At 39.2% G+C, this 23809-nt stretch overlaps 1 protein-coding gene and 1 pseudogene across 4 annotated transcripts in view; one reads left to right on the top strand and one right to left on the bottom strand.

The window, feature by feature from the left end:
• The window catches only part of PCMTD1 (protein-L-isoaspartate (D-aspartate) O-methyltransferase domain containing 1), a 100773-nt gene that overhangs the window by 61882 nt on the left and 15082 nt on the right, over nucleotides 1–23809 (bottom strand). The gene's annotated exons all lie outside the window — the stretch shown is intronic.
• LOC143686758 (calponin-3 pseudogene) lies at nucleotides 10357–10952 on the top strand (annotated as a pseudogene).

Genomic DNA, 23809 nt, shown 5'->3' on the forward strand with positions numbered 1-23809 from the left:
ACAGGGGAAAAAATGGAAAAATATGAGCAGGGACTCAGGGAATTGAATGACAATCTGAAGCGCATGAATATATGTGTTGTGGGTGTCCCAGAAGAAGAAGAGAGGGGAAAAGGAGGAGAAAAACTAACGGAGAAAATTATCACTAAAAATTTCCCAACTCTTACGAAAGACTTAAAATTACAGATCCAAGGGCGGGCCGCGGTGGCTCAGCGGGCAAAGTGCTTGCCTGCTATGCCGGAGGACCTCGGTTCGATTCCCGGCCCCAGCCCATGTAACAAAAACGGAGAAACAGAATACAATAAAACAAGAAAATGTTTAAAAATGTTTCCCTTTCTTCCTTCCTTCCTTCCTTCTATCCTTCCTTCCTTCTCTGTCTTTCCTTTAAAAAAAAAAAAAAAAAAAAAAAAAAAAAAAAAAAATTACAGATCCAAGACGTGCAGCATACCACAAAGAGAACAGATTCAAACAGAAGTACGCCAAGACATTTACTAATCAGAATGTCAGAGGTCAAAGGAAAAGAGAGAATCTTGAAAGCAGCAAGAGAAAAACAATCCATCACATACAAGGGAAGCCCCATTAAACAACATACAGATTTCTCAGCAGAAACCAGGGAGGCGAGAAGACAGTGGGGTGATATATTTAAATTATTAAAAGAGAAAAACTGCTAACCAAGAATTCTATATCCAGCAAAACTGTCCTTCAAAAATGAAGGAGACATTAAAACATTTTCAGACAAAAAAAAAAAAAAATCACTGAATTTGTGACCAAGAGACCAACTCTGCAAGAAATACTAAAGGGAGCACTAGAGACAGATACGAAAAGGCAGAAAAGAGAGGTGTGGAGAAAAGTGTAGAAAGGAAGACTATGAGTAAAGGTAAAAAGAAGGAAAATTAGATATGACATATAAAATCCAAAAGGCAAAATGGTAGAAGAAAGTACTACCCAGTGCAGTAATAATAATAAATGTTAATGGATTAAATTCCCCAATCAAAAGACCTAGACTGGCAGAATGGATTAAAAAACAGGACCCATTTATATGTTGTCTCCACTCAAAGGACATGAGGGCAAGGACACAAACAGACATTTGCACACCAATGTTTACAGCAGCATTATTTACATTTACCAAGAGATGGAAATAGCCAAAATGTCCATCAACAGATGGGTGGCTAAACAAACTATATGTATGTATGCATGGTATATACATATGATGGAATATTATGCAGATGTAAGACAGAATAAAGTTATGAAGTATGTACCAACATGGATGGACCTTAAGGACATTATGCTGAGTGAGATTAGCCAAAAACAAAAGGATAAATTCTGTATGGTTTCACTGATATGAACTGACATTAGTGAATAAACTTGAAATATTTCGTTGGTAATAGAGACCATCAGGAGATAGAAATAGGGTAAGATATTGGGTAACTGGAGCTGAAGGGATACAGACTGTGCAAAAGGACTAAATATAAAAACTCAGAAACGGACAGCACAAAACAACCTAACTGTAATACAATTATGTTAAAACACTGAATGAAGCTGAATGTGAGAATGATAGAGGGAGGAGGGCTGGGGACATAAATGAAATCACAAAGAAAGACAATAAAGATTGAGATGGTATAATCTAGGAATGCCTAGAGTGTATAATGATAGTTACTAAATGTACATATTTAAAAAATGTGTTTGCATGAGGAAGAACAAAGGAATGTCATTACTGCAGGGTGCTGAAAATAGATGATAATTAATATTTTAAAATTTCAACTTATGTGTGAGACTAAAGCAAAAAATGTTTATTTGGTACAAAATTTATATTTTGACTGGTGCATTTCCTAATATAACTTAGGTAGATAGTTGGTTGAACATAAGTACATGGAACCTTGGGTAGGACATGAGATTTTGTTGGTTTGTCCAGAGTGATGCCCTGATGAATCCCAGAGTGATCTGATCAGTGAGTGGAAAAGTATTTGCAAAGTCCCCTTCAGGGAATGGTGAGAACGGAGGAAAATTCAACCTTCCCAAGTTGCATTCTTGATATTCTCACAAGCAGTGTGGACAACCAAAGCTATAGGCTGAGCCCCCAGACTTGGGGCTTGTTCATATGGAACTTAACCCCACAAAGGATAGGTCAAGCCTACTTAAAATCAGGCCTAAGAGTCACCCCCAAGACAGCCTCTTTTGCTGCTCAAATGTGGCCTCTCTCTCCAGCCAACACAACAAGCAAACTCACTACCCTCCCCGTGTCTATGTGGGACATGACTCCCAGGGGTATGGACCTTCCTGGCAACGTGGGTCAGAAATCCTAGAACGAGCTGAGACTCAGTATCAAGGGATTGAGAAAACCTTAGCAGCTACAGATGAGCAGAACATATGGATTAAAAATAAATAATAGGGAGAACAAATGTTAAAATAAATTTAGTTTGAAATGCTAGTGATCAATGAAAGGGAGGGGCAGGGGTATGGTATGTATAATTATTTTTCTGTTTTCATTTTATTTTTCTGTTGTTTTTTCTTTTTCTGAATTGATGCAAATGTTCTAAGAAATGATCATGATGATGAATAGCAACTATGTGATGATATTGTGAATTATTGATTATATATGTAGAATGGAATGATCATATGTTAAGAATTTTATGTTTCTTTCTTGTAATATTAAAAAAAAAAATTAAAAATTAATTTAGAAAAGGTTCACTACTCACTAGCCAAAAGCTGCTAAGAGCATCTACTTAAATCTGTCTGTTAATACGGAGGTACAATTTCCCATGTACCCACCACATGGCAGGGAATGGGCTCTAATTCCTCACCATACCCCTATGAAAGGTACTAACCTCATTTTACTACTAAAGAGATCAAAGTTCTAAAAGATCACCAAAGGAGCCCAGAGCTCTTGAGTAGCTGAGCCACAACACAAATGCAGTCTGCCAAGCTATGAAACCCTCCATTATAGAACAATTTGCACAGAGGTTCCCGACCCATACTCAAAAATAAACTTTTCATTTACTCTTAGCTAAAGGGGTATTCAATTCAGATGTCTTCCACCCTCCCTCAATCTATTTTTCCGCTTTTTCCCTTCCTTTTAATACTATCAGCTGCAAAGGAAAAAGAGAACAGTGGGAGAAAAACATTCCTGTGTCATCATTCATTATCTGTGCAACTTCAGGCAAATTATTTAACAACTGATCTTCAGTTTCCTTATCTATAAAATGAAATAATAACCCCTTTTTTATACAACACAAATTTAAGATTAAATTACACACCATGTAAAATTTCTAACATATAGATGTCCAATAAATGCAGCTATCCTTCACATCTACGACCAAAAAAAAGGGTATTTCTAAACTTTCATATTTAAGCACATAAGACCAAAAAGGGAAAATAAAAAACTGCTATTTCTGAAATACAATGAAATTACTACTTAGTAATTCCTTAAAACATAAACCAAAGAATGAAAATGTAAATTTTCATCTTCAAAGAGAAGAAAAACCAAGGAGCAGTGTCTTTAAAAGTGAAAAGAAAATACATTCACACATAAGTTGATGGAAAAAAAAAGAGTTAATGTGAAAAAGGGACAATTCAATTCAGTAGTTTCTGCCACAGAGCTCTGGAAGAACTATTCAGATAATAATCAAGTACAGAACCTCTCTCTGATAGTTGAAATTCCAAATCACTCCCTCACTTTTACCCTTTCTAACCTTTTTTCCCTCTAACAGAGGACTTGTTACATAACTTAGCGAAAATTAACGCAGCAAAAATTAACTGTCTTTTGTAGTTTTGTTTCCATGTCTTTTCTATCCATTCTGTAATCTCCCTGAGGCCAAAAATAATACTTATTATATTTAATATATTCCTCACTGTGATAGCTTCACACTTAATAAATAATTGCCAACTAATTATAAAACCCTGTGGCTGAATGAATTCCTTCTTTCCACTTTCAAATCTGAATGTACCCACTGCCTAAAGCAAAGTTAAGGTATTTTTTTCTTCTATATTCCCTTGAACTCTGAAAACTTTTTCTTATCAGGCAACAAAGTCAAAAAAATGCAAATTGCCTCCTTCCTCATCCTTCCAATTCATTACTACAAATAACAATAATATATTATTAATATGTTTATATAAATAATACATTTATAGTTATAATAAAAGAAAATTTTCTAAGAAGCATCCATGTTATACATTTTGATATTTTCCACATTTTAAAACACCTATATTCACAAATGCAGCCTTTTCAGTTACATTCTCAATTCCACTATTCCAGTGTTGCTTCTGATGTCTTTTCTTTTCTTGCCCTTTTTAGCAATTCTTTTTTCTTTTTTGTTTAGTATGGGGAGACTAAACAAATCGAGGATTTATTTTTTTCTTTTTGCAAGACAGATGAAGAAAACTTCATTGTCCTAACGTGGTGTGCTCAGCAGGTACTTTTAATCCGTTCTTTTTTAAAAAATATTTTTTTAAATATTCACACAAACATTCCATACATGGTATACAATCAATGGCTCATAATATCATTAAATAGTTGTATATTCATCACCATGATCATTTTCTAGAATATTTGCATCAGTCCAGAAAAAGAAATAAAAAGAAAAAAGAAAAAAACTCAGACATACCATACCCCTTACACCTCCCTGCATTGACTACTAGTATTACCATCTACTAAATTTATTTTACCCTTTGTCCCCCTATTATTTATTTTTTATCCATATTTTTTTACTTATCTGTACATACCCTAGATAAAAAAAGAGTATCAGATTCAAGGTTTTCATAGACAATCACAATTTTAAAAGTAGCATCTTTATACAATCATCTTCAAGAATCAAGGCTACTGAACACAGCTCAACAGTTCCAGGTACTGCCCTCCAGGCACTCCAATATACCGTAAACTAAAAAGAGATAACTGTATAATGCATGAGAATACGAGAGAATTTCCAGGAAAATCTCTCGAGTCTGTTTGAAATCTCTCAGCCACCGAAACATTATTTTGTCTCATTTCTCTCTTCCCCCTTTTCATCAAGAAGACTTTCTCAATCCCTTGATGCCAGGTTCAACCTGAGATTTCTGTCACATGTTGCCAGGGAGATTTACACTTCTGGGAGGCATATCCCACATAGCTGGGAGGGTACTGGTTCACCTGAGTTGGCTTAGAGAGAGAAACTACATTTGAGAAATAAAAGTTCTCTGGGGGTGACTCTTAGGCATAATTTAATTAGGCTTAGCTTATGCTTTGCAGGAGTAAGTTTCATAACAGTGAACTCCAAAATCGGGAGTGTGGCCTATTGATTTGCTTGTCCTCACTACTTCTGAGAGTAATCAGAAATTCTCCAAACAGGGATACTGAATATCTCCTTCTTTCTCCCCAGTACCCCAAGAGGACCTTGCACTGCCCAAATTACTCTGGGATATACTGGGGCATCACACTAACCTGTACAAACCAACAAAACCTCAAACCCTATTCAAGATTCCATGTAGTTATAGTATTCAATTAAACTGACCACACAAGTTAAAACTGGAAATGTACTACACAAAATATAAACTTTGCACCACCAAGCATCTCTCCCTTCGGTCTCACAAAGAAGTTGAAGTTTTAAAATATGGTCACTATCATCCTTTACCCTGTATTCTGATTTACCTTAGTCCTATCCAGGTCAGTTTCACTCATATGTCTACTTGAAGTCTGATCACTTTTTCAACTCAGTTTCTGTAGCAGGAACTCCTGACTTTAATAGCTTCAGAGCCCTAACTCTTGAGTCTCAGGTGTCACACAAGTACCCAATTTTTCCAGGAACAACCAGATTATAAACAAACAGCTCAGTAACTCAGAACGTAGAAATAACAACTACAACTCCTGAATGTATGTCACTGCTGTAAGAGCTTACAATCCAAGACCCTTTACATTAGGCTCCAACCTGATAACCCATGTATTTGACTTCAGTTCACTGAGTTTTTATATTATAGTTACTCCATATGATTCAGGCATGATAATATTTGTCTTTTTGTTCCTACATTTCATTCAACATACAATCTTTAAGGTTCATAACAGTTATCTGCATGCCTCAAAACCTCATTCCTTCTTGGAGCCACACTCAGCAGTCCACTGTATTTATACACTATAGTTCCCCCTTCCATTCCTCAACCTTTGTATCCTTAGGCCACCCCCATCCATTGTGGATCTGGAATATCATCCCCATAAATACCAAAGTGCAAATGTCCATTCCTGTCCCCACACTCAATTCCTCCAGGTATATACTGAGCAATGGGGTTGCAGGGTCATACGGCAAACCCACCCATAGCCTCCTGTGGAATCACCACACTGCCTTCCAAGGGACTACACCTATCAGTTTTCCTACTGACAGTGAACAGGTACATCACTTTCTCTGCATTATCTCTAGTACTGTTTCTCTCTATTCATTTTAATTAGTTTTATTCACACATCATAAAATCCAACCTAAATGTACAGACATGCTGCCAATACCATTATCTACATTTCCTTTTCTTCCACAAAGAATCCATACCACTCCCCTTGTTCCCCACCTGATGACATTTAGTTTGGGCAAAAGGCCTTTGTTACATTCATGGGAAGCATATTACAGTATCACTGTTGACTACAGGCCCTAGCTTACACTGATTGTACTTTTTATCGTGTATCATCTATTTTCAACACCCTGCAATACTGACATGCATTTGATCTCCCTCATGCAAAAGCATTTTTTTATTTGTACATTTAATCACCATGATTGTACACTCTGGGCATTTCTAAATTATACCATCTCAGTCTTTATCCTCTATCTTTCCTTCTGATTTTATATGTGCCCATAGTCTTCTCCCTCAATCATACTCATGTTCAGCTCATTCAGTTTACTTATATTATTGTGCTACAATTCACACAGTATTGTGTTATCCATTTCTGAATTTTTATAATCAGTCCTGTTGCACATGTGTATTCTTTCAGCACCAAATGCCCAATCTCTACCCTATTTCTATCTCCTGATAACCTGTGTTTTTAACTTAACTCTCAAAGTTCACTCATTAATGTTAGTTCATGTTAGTGAGACCAACAGTATTTGTCCTTTTGTTTCTGGCTAATTTCACTCAGTATAACATCCTCAAGATTCATCCATGTTGTTACATGCTTCATGACTTTATTATGTCTTACAGCGGTGTAATATTCCATCATACGTCTATACCACACATTATTTAGCCACTCATCTGTTAATGGACATTTGGGCTGTTTCTGTCTCTTGGCAATCATAAATAACACTGCTATAAACATTGGTGTTCAAATGTCCATTTGTGCCCTTGCCTTCAGTTCCTCTGAATACATAGGTAGTTATAGGATTGAACCATATGGCAAATTTATACTAGCTTCCTCGGGAACCACTAAACTGCCTTCCATAGCAGTTGTACCATTTTACATTCCCACCAACAGTGAATAGGTGTGCCTCTTTCACCACATCCTCTCCAGCACTATTTTTTTTTTTTTATAATGGACATTGTAGTGGGTGTCAGATGATAGCTCATCATGGTTTTGATTTGCATTTCCCTAATAGCCAGTGAAGTCAAGCACCTTTTCATGTGCCTTTTAGCCACTTGTATTTCCTTTTCTGAGAAGTTTCTGCTCATGTCTTGCTCATTTCTAAGCTGGGTTATGTTTACATTTTCATTACTGAGTTGAAGAATCTCTTTATATGTTCTGGATACTAAACCCTTATCTGATACGCGGTTTCCAAATATTGTCTCCCAATTGCATAGGCTGCCTTTTTACTTTGCTGACAGAGTTCTTTGATGTGAGAAAAGTGTTGATTTATTGTTAAGGAATTTCCATTTATCTATTTATTTTTTCAATGCTTGTGCTTTGGGCATAAGGCTAGGAAACCACCTCTTATTACAAGATTTATAAGATATTTCCCTATATTTTCTTCTAAAAGTTTTATGGTCTTCACTCTAAGGTTTAGCTTTTTGATGCATTTTGAGTTAATTTTTGCATAAGGTGTGAGATATGGATTCTCTTTCATTCTTTTGCATATGGATGTCCAGTTCTCCAAACATCATTTATTGAAGGGGCTGTTCTGTGCCCAGTGGGTTGGCTGGATGACCTTATCAAAGATCAACTGTCCACAGATGAGAGGGTCCATTTCTGAATACTCAATTCGATTCCATTGGTCAGTATATCTATCCTTATGCCCGTACTATGCCGTTTTGGCCACCGTAGCTTTGAAATATGCTTTAAAATCAGGTAGAGTGAGATCTCCCACTTCATTTTTCTTTCTCAAGATATTTTTAGCTTTTTGGGGTACCCAGCACTTCCAAATAAATTTGGTTACTCGTTTTTGTGTCCAAATGCTCTGGATAGAACTTTCAGTAAAAGACTCTTTTGTTTATATAGCTCAAACAAGAATTTAGTAGACTGCCCATCTATTATATTTCTAGGTACCCCATGACTTACTAACCAATGCCACAAATCTCTGTGAATCAGATTATTTTGACTCCTGTTTTGCATTTGCTGTCTATTATAATAGCCACATCCACCCTTTCTTTGGCGATTAAGTGCTGCCACCTGACTTCTGTCAACTCGGGATCTGGTCATCCCCACTGTGTTTAAGGATTCCAGCTCAGTGACAGCAGTTTCCACAGTAATATCTGACCTACAGAGAAGTGCAACTACAGAGCTATTCAGGGATGGTGGCGCTAGTCTTACAAATTTATTTCTCACTGTTGTGGTAAAAGGTGCATACTCTGGACATTCCTGGGGTGTAAGAGCAGACATGATAAATCTACTCTAACATTCCAATCTCTCTAAGCCTCTGGATCCCCTTGTCTACATAATAGCAGGGCAGTTCTGGCATTTCAACCTCAAGTAATGTCAGCCTCCTTTTGATCCATGTTTCAGCCAACCATACAAACAAACTGTTAATGCCTTTTCTAACCCCTTGAGCTATAACACTGAATGTAGATTCTCTGCTTAGTGGACCCATATCAATAAATTCAGCCTGATCCAGCCTTAGATTCCTCCCACTGTTATCCCACACCCTTAAAATCCATTACCACGCATATTCCCCTGATTTCTGTCTATATAAATTGGAAAACTCAAACAGTTCTTTTGGAGTATAATGTACCTCCTCATGTGAGATACTTTGTACCTCACCTTTAGGGGTCTGCTGGGACTTTAGTCTAGTTATACAGGTCTGGAAGAAATGAGGGGTGATAAGGGTGGGTCATGAAAGGAATTAAAAGTCTCTTCCAAGCCATTTGCTTCAGAGCATTCATTTGCAGTTTCATCCGGTGAAACTAGATTAACTACTCTAGGGCTAATTCCTTGAGGTGGAGGTTGGGTGGCCAACTCCTCAAGGCAGGCTGGAGGTGGGGCAGCTATGTCCTCAGGGCAGACTATTATAGGGTTATCTAGAGAAGACTAACATGACCTAGAGTTTCAACCTTGCCACCGACATCTTGCCACCTGCAAGATTGAGATTTCAATTTACATTGTAAAGCTGCTACTCTAACAATAAGATTCTGAGTCTGATTTTCAGAGATCTCAGGTCTATGGCTACAGGAAATAAGATTTTCCTTCACGACACTCACAGAAACGTCTACATCTGTCAGATGGTGCTTAAGCTTCTCGTTTGAAGGCTTAAGCTCATCCCTTTCACTCATTAATGTATACAGTATATCTAACAACAACCAGCCAATATCTCTATATTTCATATTTCCACAAAACTCCATAAAGGTGTCAAAAACATTATTCCCCGGAGCCTGGCTTCGTACAAGCAAAGCATAAGAAGAATTGAATGGTGATATTTTGACTCTCTTTTACCAACTCACTCCATGGACTGCAATGCCATTCTGATTATGGGAATCAGAGTCCTAGTGTGTTTGAGTCCAGTCAGAGTAGAAAACCATTCATAAAAACCCATTTTTATGATTCTGTTTCTTAAGAACCACTTCTGGTACCAAGTTATATTAGTTAGGGTTCTCTAGAGAAACAGAATCAATAGGAAATATTCATAAATATAAAACTGTCTCACATAACCGTGGGAATGCACAGTCCAAAATCTGTAGGGCAGGCTGTGAAGCTGATGATTCCGATGGAGGGTCTGGACAAACTCCACAGGAGAGGCTAGCTGGCTGAAGCAGGAAGAGAACCTGTCTTTTCTGAATTCTCCTTAAAAGGCTTCCAGTGATTAGATTAAGCATCACTCATTAAAGAAGGCACTCCCCTCGGCTGATTACATTTGGAATCAGCTGGGGATGCAGTTCATGTGATCATGATTTAATTCTATGAAATGTCCTCATAGCAAAAGACAGGCCAGCATTTGCTCAACCAGACAAACAGGTACCACCACCTGGCCAAGCTGACATATGAACTTGACCATGACAGGAACCAACAAATATGCCAGCCAGGAAGGTGTGACAGCCTATGGGACTAGAAGGCATCTTTATGATCCCAAAAGGCAAACTGACAAACTTTTTGACTAGACCATAATTAGTTTACAGATGGGCACAAACAAAGGAGCCAGCCAAGCAGAATGTGAGCACCAGGTACCAGATGAGACCTCTATGATCAGAAGCTGACACTACAACCTATGGACATCTCAACAAATTCTCTACAGAGGGAATCCCAACAAAGTTGCTTCCCAGAAAGGGCTGAATGTGTATGGGCTTAGGTGGCAAGCATATGATCCCAGATACTGTGCTGCTCTAACAGAACCCATCATTCATAATAGAAGCCAAAGAACAGGAGTAAATGGTTTGGAAATCAATGATAGTGATGATCAGGCAGAATACTCCAATGAATACCATGGGGAGTAACAAGACGACTACACAGAGATTGCCAACACGGTGTCCGAGGCATCAATTATCAGATACACACACAAAAAAAACCTCAGTATTTAAGTCCATTGCTTAGAACCAAGCTAGACTTGAGTGATTTTTGTGATTCAGGAAAGCCAAATAAGACTAAGTACTAATTTCTCATCAATGGAGGCAAGAAAGCAGTGGTACAATATATTTAAGATACTGAAAGAGAAAAAAACTGTCAGCAAAGAATCCTCTATTCAGCAAAGCTGTCCTTCAAAACAGAGAGTTTAAAATACAGATAAACAGAAGCTGAGAGAGACTGTGAACAAAAGACCAGCCCTACAATAATTACTAAAGGGAGTTCTACTCACTGAAAAGAAAAGAGAGGAGAAAGGGGCCTGGAGGAGGGTACAAAATGAAGAGTACTATTAAAGATACCTGAAAGAATAAATAGAAAAATAATAGATCTGACAAATAAGAGCCAAAAGATAAAATGGTTGAAGTAAACACTGCATTTACAGTAATAACTCTGAATGTAAACAGATTAAGCTCCCCAATCAAAAGACACAGGTTGGCAGAATGGATGAAAAATATATATTCCAGCTATATGCTGTCTACAAGAGATTCATTTTAAACCCAAATATACAAATAGGTTGAAAGTGAAAGGCTGAAAAAAAGATATTCCATACAAGCAGTAGCTGAAATAAAAAGCTGGGGTAGCTATACTAACATCAGAAACAACAGACTTTAAATGCAAAACTGTGATAAGAATAAGAACACTACATATTAATAAAAGGGGCAATTCATCAAGAAGAAAATAACAATCATAATTATTTCTGCACCAAATCAAGCTGTCTTAAAGTATATGAGGCAAACAATGGCAAAACTGAAGGGAGTAATAGACCTCTCTACAATAATGGGAGACTACCACACACCACTCTCATCAACAGTGAGAACATCTAAGCAGAGGACCAATAAAGAATGAGTACTTACATAATATGATAAATGAACTAGACCTAACAAAGAATACCACACCACAAAACAGTAGGATATACATTCTTCTCAAGTGTTCAGGGAACATTCTCCAGGATAGGCCATAAACTGAGGCAAAATACAGAACTTAATAAATTTAAAAAGATAGAAATTATACAAAAGACTTTTTCTGATCATAATGGAATGAGGCTGGAAATCAATAATAAACAGAGAACTGGAGAAAAATACAAATATATGGAGGTTAAATAACACGCTCTTATACAATCAGTGTGTGAAGGAAGAAACTGCAAGAGAAAACAGTAAATATCTTGAGACAAATCAAAAGTACAACATATCAAAACTTATAGGATACAGCAAAGGCATTACTAGGGGAAATTTATACCCCCAAAACACCTACATTAAAAAGGAAAAAAAGAACTAAAACCAATGACCTAAATGAACAACTGGAGAAACTGAAGAAAAAACAGAAAACTAACCATAAAGCAAACAGAAAGAAAGAAATAACAAAGATTAGAACAGAAATTATTAAAATGAAGAATTAAAAAATAGAGAGGATCAAAGAAGCATAAAGTTGTTTCTTTGAGAAGATGAATAAAATTGACTAACCCATAGGTAAACTGATGAAGACAAAAAGAAAGAAGGTGCCAATAAAATCAGAAATGAGAGGGGGGCATTACCACACACTGCCAAGAAATAAAAAAAAGATCCTAAGATATAACTATAATAACTGCATGCAAACAAACTAGACAACTTAAATGAAATGGACAATTTCCTAGAAACACACGAAGAACCTCTACTGAATTGAAAGATATAGAAGACCTCAACAAACAACCGCAAGTAAAGAGATTGAATTCTTTTTTCTGAAGTGATGCAAATGTTCTAAAAATGATCACGATGATGAAAACAACTAGGTGATGAAATTGTGAGCTGCTGATTGTACACAATGCATGGACTCTGGTGTGTGAAGATTTGTCAATATAAATATAAAAAAAAGTAAAGTATAGAGCAACAGAATATGTTGTCCTTATTCCACCAGAGATTAAATGTCACAGGTACAAATAAAAAAGTTATATTTCCTATATTAATTCCAACAGATGAGTAGTGTTGTGATGACCCAGTGCATCAGTAGGTGGTGCCAGAGAGACACCAGTATACTGGAAAAGCAGGCTCTTACAGCAGGACAAAAGGCTTCTCCACTACCAGGTTCCTGCACAGCCATGTCAGCCTGCAGATTCCCCAGCTTCCTCTCTTGGGTTTCGTAGACTGTTGTGCTGGTTTGAACCTGTTATGTATACCAGAAAAGCCTATGTTCTTTTAATCCTTTCCTGTAGGTGCAGACCTATTGTGGAAGGGACCTTTTGCTTAGGTGGTATGGAAATGTGACCCATCCCAGTCAAGGTAGATCTTCATCCCCTTGCTGGAGTGCTCTACGAGGATAAGAGGTAGAGTCATTTTGAGCAGCCCTCAGAGAAGCTAAGAGAGAAACAACCAAAGACATTTTAGAGATAAGGACCAGCAGACATCTCTATGTGCCTTTCCATGAGACAGAGGAGCCCAAGATACCAGCAGCCTTCCCTCAGAGAAAGTATCTTCCTCTTGATGTCTGACTTTGGACATGTTCATGGCCTTAGAACTGTAAATTTGTAATGTAGTATATCCCCTTGGTAAAAGCCAACCCATTTCTGGTATACAGCATTCTGGTAGCTTTAGCAAACAGAAACTACTGCCTTGGGTGAAATACCTTCCATGAAGGTCTTTCTTTGGCATTCAGAGGGCAGATTTCCAGCAAGTTCCAGAGACCAGATTTTTCAAAGTTTCTTCAGGAGGCCACTTCTCTGCTATCCAGTAAGCCACAGCTGCACTCTCCCCACAAAGTCTGGCTTTCAGGCCTGGGTGGACTGATCCTTGGGCACATAATCTTAGCCCTTAGAATAGAGACTATTCTTTGTATCTGCTAATTCTGTATTTTTAAAGAGTTTTCTTTACTTCTTACTAACCAATTCCCTGTTATAGTTGATACTTTACACTAAACTTGCCCTATTTAAATTACAGTGTGTTTTTTTCTCCTGATTGAACATAGACTGATACAATCCTAAAAACTAGAAAGGATATATTCAGGACAATCAGGGAATGAAGGACGAGTGCTTAGACAATAAAATGAACTGAGAATTTAACAGATATCAGCAAATCATCTACAATCCCTTGGTTATGACTTTTTCTATATCTTGTAAGAACTCCCTTTTTTTTGTTTGTTTAACTTCTAAGTATTTGAGTATGTTTTATTTAAGTAACTTGGCCAAATTTTAAACAGTTGTCACCTGCTTTTCTGTACCCAGGAGGCTGCCCATCCTGATCACAGAGAAGGAGAAATGGATGGCCTACCATGACTAAAAGAACTATCAATTTAGCCACCTTCAAGCTTCTGCCCAGGAAAGCCATTATATATTCAAACATTTATGCTTTACCCATCTTAAGTGGCCTCCTCTATTGGTGACAAATCTGAATAGGAGCTTGCTAACTACAGCACATGATCTTTCTTTATGCCATATTTCTGCCCTCTAGACATCTATGATTAGCACAGCTGGAAAAGGATAAAATAAAATCACTGAAAAACTCCTTAAATTTCATAGGCAGGCTAAAATTAGAAGTCCACAAAGGAGTAAATGCACAGGGAAAATGAAAGACAAATGCCAGAGATAAGCATTAGTAAAGGTTACTTTTTCTTGCTAGAGACATTTCAAATTGAATAAGGAAAAGACCATCAAAAAACACTGACTGGGGTAAAAGCATATTCTCAGCGATGTAGGAATACAAGGAAAACCAAAAGTTTATAAAAAGGCACTAAAGAATACAATTAATTTGTAACGTCACCCACTTAACAGAAAACAATTTTGGAATAAAGCAATAATAAATGATACTAAATAAACCAAACACTTCACTACTGTACTAAAAATAAAATATACTGAAAACCAATGAAAAGTGGTAATTGCCAGAAAGATAGCCTTATGAGTCTATAGGGGTATTTGTTTTATTTTAATGTGTATTAGGGGTGGGAAATATGTCTGTTTGGGAGGAGCAAAAATATTTTCAAAGATAGCAATTTTTAGCAATTTTTTAATTCAACTACCTTACCGGAACTTCTCTAAACACAACTGTTCAGCCTAGAGTGGAAACCGTATGTGCTTACTTACACTGAATATAAAGGGTAGTCTTTCTTTCCTAGTGAGAACAAGATATATAAAATTTCTTTAAGTACAATGCTCATTCTCCCAAACTAGAAAGACTCCTAGTTCTCTCCTAGGAAAACTCCTTGTTGTTCTTAGGACTACAGCTTCTGGCCTCCAGAAATGCTATTTAAATAAGCTGTTTATTTTGTCCTTTCCTTCCCCCTAACACCTTAGGGATTTTAGAGCAGGTGCAAAATTTCTCCTTTTTCTTGCTTGGTTAATTTAAAATCATCATCCTCTTTAGCACCAATTTTCCAGTATCAATAAGTTTTTAGAGTAATCCCAAAGGTTCTGGGAAGAAAGGAAAGGTCCACTATAACTTCAAATTCATTATTTGAAACCAAAATCTTGTACAGAGCCCCTCACTTTTCAAACCAGTACCCTGTTAAATTACTACCATTTCCCTTAATGAAAAATTCCGTTCTGTGATTATCCTTACCAAATGTAACTAAATTACTCTACCATCTTCAAGATGGTCTTCACACTTGCAGTCTTCTCCAACTTTAATAGTATTCTGCATACTGTCTTGATTCACCTGCCCAAGTTACTAATTTTATTATTAAAGTAAGAAGCTCCAGAAATTCAGAGGTGCCTCCAAGATGCTGCAAAAATGAGAGGAAAGACCACTTGGCAAGGTTCAAACTCACTCCTTTTAGCACCAGTTCTATCGGTTTTGTACAGGTCTTAATACTTGAGGGAAGGGAGTAATTGTTTTGAAAACACTTTCCCGAGGACTCAAATGGCTACAATAAACCTGTTGTATTAAATTCCCTATTGCTGTTCTAACAAATTACCAAAATCTTAATGGCTAAAAACAACACAAACGGGAAAACTTGCAGTAAGATAGTGGAATAAGATAGGTCAAGTTCACCCCTCCTCTAAGGAACAGCTAGAGAAGTGACAGAAAAATGACTGGGACAGTGATTTCAGGGTGTAAGTGACCTGCGAGGATCTTCTACACCACAAAAGGAGGCTCTGGTTCCAAAAGCTGAGGGACTGAGATGTAGAGAGAACCAAAGACCATCCACCTAGTGCATACAGCCTAACTCACCCCTTTTCAAATGGAGGCCCAAAGCCATCAGGGGTGCACAGATAAGGAGACAGGGACTAGGAAGTAAGCAAAGCTTCGTTCCTTGAATGTACCTCACACATGCGTACCATTCAAGCCCTGCAAACTGCAACCCGTAACACCCCCAGTCCCATGCCCTGAACCCCACCTTTGCCCCCCACCGCACCCCATGCACCCAAGCCCCACTAAATGGTGCTCCAAGAACCCCCACCCCAACACCCCCACCTGTACATCCCTGCCCCAACCCCCAATCGGCATACACACACCAGCCCCACCTTACCTCTTCTGTATAGCGCACTTTCACCCCACGCCCAGCCCCTTCCTCCCCGGCCCTGCCTCTTGTAGGTACTTGTATGAGCATCCATGCCACCATCAACTCACATAGTCTCACATCCTCGTCCCACACCCCTAGCTGTGCGCATTCGCACACTAGGGTACCACCACCCCACAGATCTGTGCATGTGCATACCCACGTCATGCCCACCCCATCACCCATGCATTTGTACCCAGACCCCTTGGAACCTGAATCCTGCACACCCACCTCGTACACACATGCACCCCTTACCCCATCCCCAGCTTTGCTGACTGGTAAACCAGAGCCTCGCCCGCCAAGAAACATACACCCACATACCTGCCCCAACACCCACGCATCTGTGACCTGACCCCTCCACCCCTATACTCTGCCCCTTCCTGTCCTGTACAGGCATACAACCAGGCCCCAGCCACCACCCGCCCTGGACACAAGCATACCCTTGCACCACTCCCTGACACAGGCACCCCGCCACCTTACCTGACAAGTGATCACATGTACATTATGCCACAAAACCCCTGTCCTGTCCTCCCCCATGCATGCATATACACACCCTGGCCCCTGACCCATGCCCTCTAATCCCTGCAATCAGTACCTCAGCCCTGCACACATGCACATCCACATCCCAGTCCCTCTGGACACCCTCCTCTCTGCAAGAACACACCAGCCCTGCACATCGAACTCTGTACCCCAAACTCCGCAACCTGATAATCATGACCCCTGGCTCCATGCACCCACCCATGACCTGTCTGCACGCCAGCCCCTGTGCAGGTGCACAGCCTCCACTGATGTGCCTCCCACCACACCCATCCTCTGTGTCTCCCATGTGCACCCCGCTCCTGTGTTCCAAGGCCTGCCCAAACTGCACACTGCCCTCCCGCAACCCCAGAATCCACGATCCTGGGCATCAGCACGGTGCCCCCGACCCATGTCTATCCCTGTGCCACAGCCCATCACTGCATCACTGTGCCCCGCCCCACGTCCTGCATCCTGCCACATACCTGTCCCACAAATACAAAACTTCAGATTACTGGAATAAATCAACTTCCAAATTAACTCTATTAAGATCATTAATACCTCCAAGGCAACAAAAAAATCACAAAGCATATGAAGATACAGATATAGTCCAACCTAATTACCCAATTAAAACACTGGAGGAGACACAGACTTTGGGACAACTAATCAAAGATATTCATATAACTCTAGTAAGCAAAGTCAGTGGGTTTGCTAATGGCATAAAGAATTAAGAAGACACTAAAAGATCATAAAGAAGAATTTAAAAGAATAAACAGAAAAATAGCAGATATCATAGAGATTAAAGACGCTCTAGACAAAAACAAAAATATACTAGAGGCACAAAACACAAGGTGTGAGGAGGCAGAAAAAAAGAATAAATGAACTAGAGGGCAGGGCAACTGATTTCAAACACACAAATGAGCAAATGGCAAAAACTATGGAAAATTTTGAATTGGATCTCAAGGAAATGATGGACAAAACAAAGTGTGCAAATATAAGATTCATCGGTATTTCAAAGGGGAGCAGAAGATTAGTTGAGGATATAATCGGGAAAACTTCCCAACCCTTATAAAAGACATAGATATGCAAATCAAAGAAGCCCACCAAACATCAAAAAGAATAGAACCAAACAGGCCTACTCCAAAACACATGTTAATCAATCTGTCAAATGTTGAAGAGAAACAGAAAATCCTGAAAGCAGCAAGAGAAAACCAATCTACTACATACAAGGGAAACCACATAACATTGAGTTCAGAATACTCAACAGGCACAATGGAAGCAAGAAGGCAGTGGTATGATATATTCAAGATCCTGAAAGATAAAGACTTCCAGCCAAGAATTCTGTACCCAGCCAAATTGTCCTTCAAAAGTGAGGGAGAGATTAAAATTTTCACAGACAAATAAATTCTGAGAGAATTTGCCAACACAGACCAATCCTACAAAAAATACTAAAGGCAGTTCTGTCTACTGAAAAAAAAAAAAAAGGACAGGAGAGAGAGATCTGGAGGAAGGCACAAAATTGAAGAGTATCAGTAAGCTTAGCTTAAAAGATAAAAACAGAAAGAAGGAAAAGAATGTACAGACACCAACAAAATCCAAGGATAAGATGGTGGATTCAAGAGATGCCTTTACACAAATGACACTGAATGTTAATGGACTAAACTTTCCAATTAAAAGATACAAATTGGAAGAAATGATTAAGAAATATGATCTACCTATATGATGCTTAAAAGAGACGCATCTTGGACTCAAGGATACAAAAAAGGTGAAACCGAAAGGATGGAAAAAGATGTTAAATGTAAGCTGAGGGTCCGCCGGCCCGGCGCGGCGCTCACGCCCCGCCAGCCAGCCCACGGTCCTCTCGCTCTTTGTCTGCCAGCGCAGCGCTCACGCCCCACCAGCCAGCCCGCCCTCCTCTCCCTCTTTGTTCGCCGACCCGGCGCGGCGCTCACGCCCCGCCAGCCAGCCCGCCCTCCTCTCCCTCTTTGTCTGACGGCCCAGCGCGGCGCTCACGCCCTGCCAGCCAGCTTGCCCTCCTCTCCCTCTTCCCCCTTCTGCTCCGGCGGCGCTCCATCCACCATCTTATCCTTCCCTTTCTCCTCCTGCTCCAGCGGCTCTCCAACCACCACCGTGCCCTCTTGCGCCTTCACCGGCTCCTCCGCAACCGGCGTCGACAGTCTTGCCACCCTCACCTTTCCTCCTCCAGAGCAGCTACTGGGGGAGTGGAGACGATACAGAGCAGCTCCCGGAGCCACGACGGAGATCAAAGGGACGGTATACCCCATCCTGGAACGGCTGACTGTTTGGGAGAACCAGCTCCGGTGAGATCGCGGAGGGGCGCAGGCTTTCCCGGGTGGGACAGCAAGCCGCAGGAGTCCCTCCCTTCCTCCTTCCCAGGTCAGCTGGCAGAATTGGGCAGGCGGTCCCCTCGGGCCACGGCGGCTGGCGCCACCACCACGCGAGGCCCCCCGGACCAACTGAGAGAGTTGGGTCGGAAATACGCAGACGCGGAGAACGGTGATCGGGGGGTCCCTTTCAAACAAGTGACTCCCCGGTCCAGCTGGGAACAGTGCACTCTCCCGGGCTGCGGCAGCTGGCGCCCTCCCGCCACACTTAGCACCCCGGGCCAACTAGGAAATTCGGTCGGGCGCTCTCCCGGGCTGCAGCGGCCAGCGACCCTCCCCGCGTTTGGACCCCCGGGCCGGCTGGCACTCTTCCAAGCCGCTTCGGCTGCCGAACCTCCCCCACGGCAAGAGTTTTCCAAAGTTAAAGAACCCACAGCAACTTTTACTGGTGGAACCCGTAGACAAACGTGTGCCACAAGTGCCACCTACTGGGCAGGATAAGAAAAACAGAACCCAGAGATTTCACAGAAAAATCTTTCAACCTCTGGGGTCCAACACCCAGGGAAATCTGACTAAATGCCCAGACGCCAGCAGAAGATAACGGATCACGCTCAGAAAATTGAAAATATGGCCTAGTCAAAGGAACAAACCAAAAGTTCAAATGAGATACAGGAGCTGAAACAACTAATGCTGAATATACGAACAGAAATGGAAAACCTTTTCAAAAACCAAATCAATAAATTGAGGGAGGACATGAAGAAGACATGGGCTGAACAAAAAGAAGAAATAGAAAAACTGAAAAAACAAATCACAGAGCTTATGGAAGTGAAGAATAAAGTAGAAAAGATGGAAAAAACAATGGATACCTATAATGATAGATTTAAAGAGACAGAAGATAGAATTAGTGATTTGGAGGATGGAACATCTGAATTCCAAAAAGAAACAGAAACTATCCGGAAAAGAATGGAAAAATTTGAACACAGTATCAGGGAACTCAAGGACAATATGAACCGCACAAATATACGTGCTGTGGGTGTCCGAAAGGAGAAGAGAAGGTAAAAGGAGGAGAAAAACTAATGGAAGAAATTATCACTGAAAATTTCCCAACTCTTACGAAAGACCTAAAATTACAGATCCAAGAAGTGCAGCGCACCCCAAAGAGATTAGACCCAAATATGCATTCTCCAAGACACTTACTAGTTAGAATGTCAGAGGTCAAAGAGAAAGAGAGAATCTTGAAAGCAGCGAGAGAGAAGCAATCCATCACATACAAGGGAAACCCAATAAGACTATGTGTAGATTTCTCAGCAGAAACCATGGAAGCTAGAAGACAGTGGGATGATATATTTAAGTTACTAAATCAGAAAAACTGCCAACCAAGACTCCTATATCCAGCAAAATTGTCCTTCAAAAATGAGGGAGAAATTAAAACACGCTCAGACAAAAAGTCACTGAGAGAATTTGTGACCAAGAGACCAGCTCTGCAAGAAATACTAAAGGGAGCACTAGAGTCAGATACAAAAAGACAGAAGAGAGAGGTATGGAGAAGAGTGTAGAAAGAAGGAAAGTCAGATATGATATATATAATACAAAAGGCAAAATGGTAGAGGAAAATATTATCCAAACAGTAATAACTCTAAATGTTAATGGACTGAATTCCCCAATCAAAAGACATAGACTGGCAGAAGGATTAAAAAACAGGATCCTTCTATATGCTGTCCACAGGAAACACATCTTAAACCCAAAGATAAACATAGGTTGAAAGTGAAAGGTTGGGAAAAGATATTTCATGCAAATAAAAACCAGAAAAGAGCAGGAGTGGCTATAATAATATCCAACAAATTAGACTTCAAATGTAAAATAGTTAAAAGAGACAAAGAAGGACACTATCTACTAATAAAAGGAACAATTAAACAAGAAGACATAACAATCATAAATATTTACGCACCGAACCAGAATGCCCCAAAATATGTGAGGAATACACTGCAAAGACTGAAAAGGGAAACAGACACATATACCATAATAGTTGGAGACTTCAATTCACCACTCTCAACAATGGACATAACATCTAGACAGAGGATCAATAAAGAAATAGAGAATCTGAATATTACTATAAATGAGCTACACTTAACAGACATTTATAGGACATTACATCCCACAACAGCAGGATACATCTTTTTTTCAAGTGCTCATGGATCATTCTCAAAGATAGACCATACGCTGGGTCACAAAGCAAGTCTTAAAAAATTTAAAAAGATTGAAATCATACACAACACTTTCTCGGATCATAAAGAAATGAAGTTGGAAATCAATAATAGGCGAAGTGCCAGAAAATTCACAAATACATGGAGGCTCAACAACACACTCTTAAACAACAAGTGGGTCAAAGGAGAAATTAGTAAATACCTAGAGGCGAATGAAAATGAAAACACAACATATCCAAACTTATGGGACGCAGCAAAGGCAGTGCTAAGAGGGAAATTTATTGCCCTAAATGCCTTTATCAGAAAAGAAGAAAAGGCAAAAATGCAGGAATTAACTGTTCACTTGGAAGAACTGGAGAAAGAACAGCAAACTAATCCCAAAGCAAGCAAAAGGAAAGAAATAACAAAGATTAGAGTAGAAATAAATGAAATTGAAAACATGAAAACAATAGAGAAAATCAATAAGACCAGAAGTCAGTTCTATGGGAAAATCAATAAGATTGATGGGCCCTTAGCAAGATTGACAAAAAGAAGAAGAGAGAAGACACAAATAAATAAGATCAGAAATGGAAAGGAGACATAACCACTGATCTCACAGAAATAAAGGAGGTAATAACAGGATACTATGAATAACTTTATGCTAATAAATACAACAATGTAGATGAAATGGACAAGTTCCTAGAAAGGCATGAACAACCTACTTTGATTCAAGAAGAAATAGATGACCTCAACAAAGCAATCACAAGTAAAGAAATTGAATTAGTCATTCAAAAGCTTCCTAAAGAAAATTCCAGGACCAGACGGCTTCACATGTGAATTCTATCAAACATTCCAGAAAGAATTACTACCAACTCTCCTCAAACTCTTCAAAACAATCGAAGTGGAGGGAAAACTACCTAATTCATTTTACGAAGCCAGCATCACCCTCATACCAAAACCAGGCAAAGATATTACAAAAAAAGAAAACTACAGACCAATCTCTCTAATGAATATAGATGCAAAAATCCTCAATAAAATTCTAGCAAATCGTATCCAACAACACATTAAAAGAATTATACATCATGACCAAGTAGGATTCATCCCAGGTATGCAAGGATGGTTCAACATAAGAAAATCAATTAATGTAATACACCATATCAACAAATCAAAGCAGAAAAATCACATGATCATCTCAATTGATGCAGAGAAGGCATTTGACAAGACTCAACATCCTTTCCTGTTGAAAACAGTTCAAAAGATAGGAATACAAGGGAACTTCCTTAAAATGATAGAGGGAATATATGAAAAACCCACAGCTAATATCATCCTCAATGGGGAAAAATTGAAAACTTTCCCCCTAAGGTCAGGAACAAGACAAGATGTCCACCATCACCACTATTATTCAACATTGTGTTGGAGGTTCTAGCCAGAGCAATTAGACAAGAAAAAGAAATACAAGGCATCAAAATTGGAAAGGAAGAAGTAAAACTATAACTGTTTGCAGACGATATGATACTATACGTCGAAAACCCGGAAAAATCCACAAAACTACTAGAGCTAATAAATGAGTACAGCAAAGTAGCAGGTTACAAGATCAACATTCAAAAATCTGTATCATTTCTATACACTAGTAATGAACAAGCCGAGGGGGAAATCAAGAAAGGAATCCCATTTAGAATTGCAACTAAAAGAATAAAATACCTAGGAATAAATTTAACTAAAGAGACAAAAAACCTATATAAAGAAAACTACAAAAAACTGCTAAAAGAAATCACAGAAGACCTAAACAGATGGAAGGGCATACCGTGTTCATGGATTGGAAGACTAAATATAGTTAAGATGTCAATCCTACTTAAATTGATCTAAAGATTCAATTCAATACCAATCAAAATCCCAACAACTTATTTTTCAGAAATAGAAAAAACAATAAGCAAATTTATCTGGAACGGCAGGGTGCCCCGAATTGCAAAAAACATCTTGAGGAAAAAAAACGAAGGTAGAGGTCTCACGCTGGCGGACTGTAAGGCATATTATGAAGCCACAGTGGTCAAAACAGCATGGTATTGGCATAAAGATAGATATATCGACCAATGGAATCGAATAGAGTGCTCAGATATAGACCCTCTCATCTACGGACATTTGATCTTTGATAAGGCAGTCAAGCCAACTCACCTGGGACAGAACAGTCTCTTCAATAAATGGTGCCTAGAGAACTGGATATCCATATGCAAAAGAATGAAAAAAGACCCATCTCTCACACCCTATACAAAAGTTAACTCAAAATGGATCAAAGATCTAAACATTAGGTCTAAGACCATAAAACAGTTAGAGGAAAATGTTGGGAGATATCTTACGAAACTTACAATTGGAGGCGGTTTTATGGA

This window comes from Tamandua tetradactyla, chromosome 6 (genome assembly GCF_023851605.1).
Source record: "Tamandua tetradactyla isolate mTamTet1 chromosome 6, mTamTet1.pri, whole genome shotgun sequence".
In the NCBI taxonomy this organism is placed as follows: domain Eukaryota; kingdom Metazoa; phylum Chordata; class Mammalia; order Pilosa; family Myrmecophagidae; genus Tamandua; species Tamandua tetradactyla.